An 8,795-nucleotide genomic window follows, 5' to 3' on the forward strand; every position below is an offset into this window, starting at 1 on the left:
TGTGTCGATTTTAGTGTCAGAAACCCACCCTGAATCTCCCTGGTATTTTATCTGAACTACTTCATTTCGCTGCCTGGATGGGAAAAAACACCATAGGTCCGTACCTGTGTTGATTTTAGTGTGAGAAAAGGACCCTTACTAACTCTAGTGATATATCTGAAATCCTTCATTTCACTGCTTGGGTAGCAAAAAACACCACAGGTCCGTACCTGTGTCGATTTTAAGCTTAGAAAATACCCCTGAATCACTTTGGTATTTTATCTCAACAACTTCATTTTACCACTTTGATGCCAAAAATCACCACAGGTCCGTACCTGTGTCGATTTTAGTCTCAGAAAAGCGCCCTGAATCATTTTGGTATTTTATCTCAACTACTTTATGTGACTGCCTGGATGCCAAAAAACACCACAGGTCCGTACCTGTGTCGGTTTTAGTGTGAGAAAAGGACCCTTACTAACTCTAGTGTTATATCTGAAATCCTTCATTTCACTGCCTGGGTGGCAAAAAACACCACAGGTCCGTACCTGTGTTGATTTTAGTCTCAGAAAAGCGCCCTGAATCATTTTGGTATTTTATCTGAACTACTTTGTTTGACTGCCTGGATACCATAAAACACCACAGGTCTGTACCTGTGTCGATTTTTGGCTTAGATAATACCCCTGAATCACTTTGGTATTTTATCTCAAGAACTTCATTTTACCACTTTGATGCCAAAAAACACCACAGGTCCGTACCTGTGTCGATTTTAGTCTCAGAAAAGCGCCCTGAATCATTTTAGTATTTTATCTCAACTACTTTATTTGACTTCCTGGATGCCAAAAAACACCACAGGTCCGTACCTGTGTCGATTTTAGTGTCAGAAACCCACCCTGAATCTCCCTGGTATTTTATCTGAACTACTTCATTTCACTGCCTGGATGGGAAAAAACACCATAGGTCCGTACCTGTGTCGATTTTAGTGTGAGAAAAGGACCCTTACTAACTCGCTGTTATTATCTGAAATCCTTCATTTCACTGCCTGGATGGCAAAAAACACCATAGGTCCGTACCTGTGTTGATTTTAGTTTGAGAAAAGGACCCTTACTAACTCTAGTGTTATATCTGAAATCCTTCATTTCACTGCTTGGGTGCAAAAAACACCACAGGTCCGTACCTGTGTCGATTTTAAGCTTAGAAAATACCCCTGAATCACTTTGGTATTTTATCTCAACAACTTCATTTTACCACTTTGATGCCAAAAACTCCACAGGTCCGTACCTGTGTCGATTTTAGTCTCAGAAAAGCGCCCTGAATCATTTTGGTATTTTATCTCAACTACTTTATGTGACTGCCTGGATGCCAAAAAACACCACAGGTCCGTACCTGTGTCGGTTTTAGTGTGAGAAAAGGACCCTTACTAACTCTAGTGTTATATCTGAAATCCTTCATTTCACTGCCTGGGTGGCAAAAAACACCACAGGTCCGTACCTGTGTTGATTTTAGTCTCAGAAAAGCGCCCTGAATCATTTTGGTATTTTATCTGAACTACTTTATTTGACTGCCTGGATACCATAAAACACCACAGGTCTGTACCTGTGTCGATTTTAGGCTTAGATAATACCCCTGAATCACTTTGGTATTTTATCTCAAGAACTTCATTTTACCACTTTGATGCCAAAAAACACCACAGGTCCATACCTGTGTCGATTTTAGTCTCAGAAAAGCGCACTGAATCATTTTGGTATTTTATCTCACTACTTTATTTGACTGCCTGGATGCCATAAAACACCACAGGTCCGTACCTGTGTCGATTTTAGTCTCAGAAAAGCGCCCTGAATCATTTTGGTATTTTATCTCACCTACTTTATCTGACTGCCTGGATGCCAAAAAACACCACAGGTCCGTACCTGTGTTGGTTTTAGTGTGAGAAAAGGACCCTTACTAACACTAGTGTTATATCTGAAATCCTGCATTTCACTGCCTGGGTGGCAAAAAACACCACAGGTCCTTACCTGTGTCGATTTTAGTCTCAGAAAAGGGCCCTGAATCATTTTGGTATTTTATCTGAACTACTTTATTTGACTGCCTGGATGCCGTAAAACACCACAGGTACTGTACCTGTGTCGATTTTAGGCTTAGAAAAAACCCCTGAATCACTTTGTATTTTATCTCAAGAACTTCATTTTACCACTTTGATGCCAGAAAAACACCACAGGTCCTTACCTCTGTCGATTTTAGTCTCAGAAAAGGGCCCTGAATCATTTTGGTATTTTATCTCTACTTTATTTGACTGCCTGGATGCCATAAAACACCACAGGTCCGTACCTGTGTCGATTTTAGTCTCAGAAAAGCGCCCTGAATCATTTTGGTATTTTATCTCAACTACGTTATGTGACTGCCTGGTTGCCAAAAAACACCACAGGTCCGTACCTGTGTCGGTTTTAGTGTGAGAAAAGGACCCTAACTAACTCTAGTGTTATATCTGAAATCCTTCATTTCACTGCCTGGGTGGCAAAAAACACCACAGGTCCGTACCTGTGTCGATTTTAGTCTCAGAAAAGCGCCCTGAATCATTTTGGTATTTTATCTGAAGTACTTTATTTGACTGCCTGGATACCATAAAACACCACAGGTCTGTACCTGTGTCGATTTTATGCTTAGATAATACCCCTGAATCACTTTGGTATTTTATCTCAAGAACTTCATTTTACCACTTTGATGCCAAAAAACACCACAGGTCTGTACCTGTGTCGATTTTAGTCTCAGAAAAGCGCCCTGAATCATTTTACTATTTTATCTCCACTACTTTATTTGACTTCCTGGATGCCAGAAAACACCACAGGTCCGTACCTGTGTCGATTTTAGTGTCAGAAACCCACCCTGAATCTCCCTGGTATTTTATCTGAACTACTTCATTTCACTGCCTGGATGGGAAAAAACACCATAGGTCCGTACCTGTGTTGATTTTAGTGTGAGAAAAGGACCCTTACTAACTCTAGTGTTATATCTGAAATCCTTCATTTCACTGCTTGGGTAGCAAAAAACACCACAGGTCCGTACCTGTGTCGATTTTAATCTTAGAAAATACCCCTGAATCACTTTGGTATTTTATCTCAACAACTTCATTTTACCACTTTGATGCCAAAAATCACCACAGGTCCGTACCTGTGTCGATTTTAGTCTCAGAAAAGCGCCCTGAATCATTTTGGTATTTTATCTCAACTACTTTATGTGACTGCCTGGATGCCAAAAAACACCACAGGTCCCTACCTGTGTTGGTTTTAGTGTGAGAAAAGAACCCTTACTAACTCTAGTGTTATATATGAAATCCTTCATTTCACTGCCTGGGTGGCAAAAAACACCACAGGTCCGTACCTGTGTCGATTTTAGTCTCAGAAAAGGGCCCTGAATCATTTTGGTATTTTATCTCAACTACTTTATGTGACTCCCTGGATGCCAAAAAACACCACAGGTCCGTACCTGTGTCGATTTTAGTGTGAGAAAAGGACCCTTACTAACTCTAGTGTTATATCTGAAATCCTTCATTTCACTGCCTGGGTGGAAAAAACACCACAGGTCCGTACCTGTGTTGATTTTAGTCTCAGAAAAGCGCCCTGAATCATTTTGGTATTTTATCTGAACTACTTTGTTTGACTGCCTGGATACCATAAAACACCACAGGTCTGTACCTGTGTCGATTTTTGGCTTAGATAATACCCCTGAATCACTTTGGTATTTTATCTCAAGAACTTCATTTTACCACTTTGATGCCAAAAAACACCACAGGTCCGTACCTGTGTCGATTTTAGTCTCAGAAAAGCGTCCTGAATCATTTTAGTATTTTATCTCAACTACTTTATTTGACTTCCTGGATGCCAAAAAACACCACAGGTCCGTACCTGTGTCGATTTTAGTGTCAGAAACCCACCCTGAATCTCCCTGCTATTTTATCTGAACTACTTCATTTCACTGCCTGGATGGGAAAAAACACCATAGGTCCGTACCTGTGTCGATTTTAGTGTCAGAAACCCACCCTGAATCTCGCTGCTATTTTATCTGAACTACTTCATTTCACTGCCTGGATGCCAAAAAACACCACAGGTCCGTACCTGTGTTGGTTTTAGTGTGAGAAAAGAACCCTTACTAACTCTAGTGTTATATATGAAATCCTTCATTTCACTGCCTGGGTGGCAAAAAACACCACAGGTCCGTACCTGTGTCGATTTTAGTCTCAGAAAAGGGCCCTGAATCATTTTGGTATTTTATCTCAACTACTTTATGTGACTCCCTGGATGCCAAAAAACACCACAGGTCCGTACCTGTGTCAGTTTTAGTGTGAGAAAAGGACCCTTACTAACTCTAGTGTTATATCTGAAATCCTTCATTTCACTGCCTGGGTGGAAAAAACACCACAGGTCCGTACCTGTGTTGATTTTAGTCTCAGAAAAGCGCCCTGAATCATTTTGGTATTTTATCTGAACTACTTTGTTTGACTGCCTGGATACCATAAAACACCACAGGTCTGTACCTGTGTCGATTTTTGGCTTAGATAATACCCCTGAATCACTTTGGTATTTTATCTCAAGAACTTCATTTTACCACTTTGATGCCAAAAAACACCACAGGTCCGTACCTGTGTCGATTTTAGTCTCAGAAAAGCGTCCTGAATCATTTTAGTATTTTATCTCAACTACTTTATTTGACTTCCTGGATGCCAAAAAACACCACAGGTCCGTACCTGTGTCGATTTTAGTGTCAGAAACCCACCCTGAATCTCCCTGCTATTTTATCTGAACTACTTCATTTCACTGCCTGGATGGGAAAAAACACCATAGGTCCGTACCTGTGTCGATTTTAGTGTCAGAAACCCACCCTGAATCTCGCTGCTATTTTATCTGAACTACTTCATTTCACTGCCTGGATGGGAAAAAACACCATAGGTCCGTACCTATGTTGATTTTAGTTTGAGAAAAGGACCCTTACTAACTCTAGTGTTATATCTGAAATCCTTCATTTCACTGCTTGGGTGGCAAAAAACACCACAGGTCCGTACCTGTGTCGATTTTAATCTTAGAAAATACCCCTGAATCACTTTGGTATTTTATCTCAACAACTTCATTTTACCACTTTGATGCCAAAAATCACCACCTGTGTCGATTTTAGTCTCAGAAAAGCACCCTGAATCATTTTGGTATTTTATCTCAACTACTTTATGTGACTGCCTGGATGCCAAAAAACACCACAGGTCCGTACCTGTGTCGGTTTTAGTGTGAGAAAAGGACCCTTACTAACTCTAGTGTTATATCTGAAATCCTTCATTTCACTGCCTGGGTGGCAAAAAACACCACAGGTCCGTACCTGTGTTGATTTTAGTCTCAGAAAAGCGCCCTGAATCATTTTGGTATTTTATCTGAACTACTTTATTTGACTGCCTGGATACCATAAAACACCACAGGTCTGTACCTGTGTCGATTTTAGGCTTAGATAATACCCCTGAATCACTTTGGTATTTTATCTCAAGAACTTCATTTTACCACTTTGATGCCAAAAAACACCACAGGTCCATACCTGTGTCGATTTTAGTCTCAGAAAAGCGCACTGAATCATTTTGGTATTTTATCTCAACTACTTTATTTGACTGCCTGGATGCCATAAAACACCACAGGTCCGTACCTGTGTCGATTTTAGTCTCAGAAAAGCGCCCTGAATCATTTTGGTATTTTATCTCACCTACTTTATCTGACTGCCTGGATGCCAAAAAACACCACAGGTCCGTACCTGTGTTGGTTTTAGTGTGAGAAAAGGACCCTTACTAACACTAGTGTTATATCTGAAATCCTGCATTTCACTGCCTGGGTGGCAAAAAACACCACAGGTCCTTACCTGTGTCGATTTTAGTCTCAGAAAAGGGCCCTGAATCATTTTGATATTTTATCTGAACTACTTTATTTGACTGCCTGGATGCCGTAAAACACCACAGGTACGTACCTGTGTGGATTTTAGGCTTAGAAAAAACCCCTGAATCACTTTAACATTTTATCTCAACAACTTCATTTTACCACTTTGATGCCAGAAAACACCACAGGTCCTTACCTCTGTCGATTTTAGTCTCAGAAAAGGGCCCTGAATCATTTTGGTATTTTATCTCTATTTTATTTGACTGCCTGGATGCCATAAAACACCACAGGTCCGTACCTGTGCCGATTTTAGTCTCAGAAAAGCGCCCTGAATCATTTTGGTATTTTATCTCAACTACGTTATGTGACTGCCTGGTTGCTAAAAAACACCACAGGTCCGTACCTGTGTCGGTTTTAGTGTGAGAAAAGGACCCTAACTAACTCTAGTGTTATATCTGAAATCCTTCATTTCACTGCCTGGGTGGCAAAAAACACCACAGGTCCGTACCTGTGTCGATTTTAGTCTCAGAAAAGCGCCCTGAATCATTTTGGTATTTTATCTGAACTACTTTATTTGACTGCCTGGATACCATAAAACACCACAGGTCTGTACCTGTGTCGATTTTAGGCTTAGATAATACCCTTGAATCACTTTGGTATTTTATCTCAAGAACTTCATTTTACCACTTTGATGCCAAAAAACTCCACAGGTCCGTACCTGTGTCGATTTTAGTCTCAGAAAAGCGCCCTGAATCATTTTGGTATTTTATCTCAACTACTTTATGTGACTGCCTGGATGCCAAAAAACACCACAGGTCCCTACCTGTGTTGGTTTTAGTGTGAGAAAAGAACCCTTACTAACTCTAGTGTTATATATGAAATCCTTCATTTCACTGCCTGGGTGGCAAAAAACACCACAGGTCCGTACCTGTGTCGATTTTAGTCTCAGAAAAGGGCCCTGAATCATTTTGGTATTTTATCTCAACTACTTTATGTGACTCCCTGGATGCCAAAAAACACCAGAGGTCCGTACCTGTGTCGGTTTTAGTGTGAGAAAAGGACCCTTACTAACTCTAGTGTTATATCTGAAATCCTTCATTTCACTGCCTGGGTGGAAAAAACACCACAGGTCCGTACCTGTGTTGATTTTAGTCTCAGAAAAGCGCCCTGAATCATTTTGGTATTTTATCTGAACTACTTTGTTTGACTGCCTGGATACCATAAAACACCACAGGTCTGTACCTGTGTCGATTTTTGGCTTAGATAATACCCCTGAATCACTTTGGTATTTTATCTCAAGAACTTCATTTTACCACTTTGATGCCAAAAAACACCACAGGTCCATACCTGTGTCAATTTTAGTCTCAGAAAAGCGCCCTGAATCATTTTGATATTTTATCTCTACTTTATTTGACTGCCTGGATGCCATAAAACACCACAGGTCCGTACCTGTGTCGATTTTAGTCTCAGAAAAGCGCCCTGAAGCATTTTGGTATTTTATCTCACCTACTTTATCTGACTGCCTGGATGCCAAAAAACACCACAGGTCCGTACCTGTGTTGGTTTTAGTGTGAGAAAAGGACCCTTACTAACACTAGTGTTATATCTGAAATCCTGCATTTCACTGCCTGGGTGGCAAAAAACACCACAGGTCCTTACCTGTGTCGATTTTAGTCTCAGAAAAGGGCCCTGAATCATTTTGGTATTTTATCTGAACTACTTTATTTGACTGCCCGGATGCCATAAAACACCACAGGTCCGTACCTGTGTGGATTTTAGGCTTAGAAAAAACCCCTGAATCACTTTGGTATTTTATCTCAAGAACTTCATTTTACCACTTTGATGCCAAAAAACTCCACAGGTCCGTACCTGTGTTGATTTTAGTCTCAGAAAAGCGCCCTGAATCATTTTGGTATTTTATCTCAACTACTTTATGTGACTGCCTGGATGCCAAAAAACACCACAGGTCCCTACCTGTGTTGGTTTTAGTTTGAGAAAAGAACCCTTACTAACACTAGTGTTATATCTGAAATCCTGCATTTCACTGCCTGGGTGGCAAAAAACACCACAGGTCCTTACCTGTGTCGATTTTAGTCTCAGAAAAGGGCCCTGAATCATTTTGGTATTTTATCTGAACTACTTTATTTGACTGCCCGGATGCCATAAAACACCACAGGTCCGTACCTGTGTGGATTTTAGGCTTAGAAAAAACCCCTGAATCACTTTGGTATTTTATCTCAAGAACTTCATTATACCACTTTGATGCCAAAAAACTCCACAGGTCCGTACCTGTGTTGATTTTAGTCTCAGAAAAGCGCCCTGAATCATTTTGGTATTTTATCTCAACTACTTTATGTGACTGCCTGGATGCCAAAAAACACCACAGGTCCCTACCTGTGTTGGTTTTAGTTTGAGAAAAGAACCCTTACTAACTCTATTGTTATATATGAAATCCTTCATTTCACTGCCTGGGTGGCAAAAAACACCACAGGTCCGTACCTGTGTCGATTTTAGTCTCAGAAAAGCGTCCTGAATCATTTTGGTATTTTATCTCTACTTTATTTGACTGCCTGGATGCCATAAAACACCACAGGTCCGTACCTGTGTCGATTTTAGTCTCAGAAAAGCGCCCTGAATCATTTTAGTATTTTATCTCCACTACTTTATTTAACTTCCTGGATGCCAAAAAACAGCACAGGTCCGTACCTGTGTCGATTTTAGTTTTAGAAACCCACCCTGAATCTCCCTGGTATTTTATCTGAACTACTTCATTTCGCTGCCTGGATGGGAAAAAACACCATAGGTCCGTACCTGTGTTGATTTTAGTGTGAGAAAAGGACCCTTACTAACTCTAGTGATATATCTGAAATCCTTCATTTCACTGCTTGGGTGGCAAAAAACACCACAGGTCCGTAACTG

Source organism: Panulirus ornatus, chromosome 11, assembly GCF_036320965.1.
Source record: "Panulirus ornatus isolate Po-2019 chromosome 11, ASM3632096v1, whole genome shotgun sequence".
Taxonomy (NCBI): Eukaryota; Metazoa; Arthropoda; class Malacostraca; order Decapoda; family Palinuridae; genus Panulirus; species Panulirus ornatus.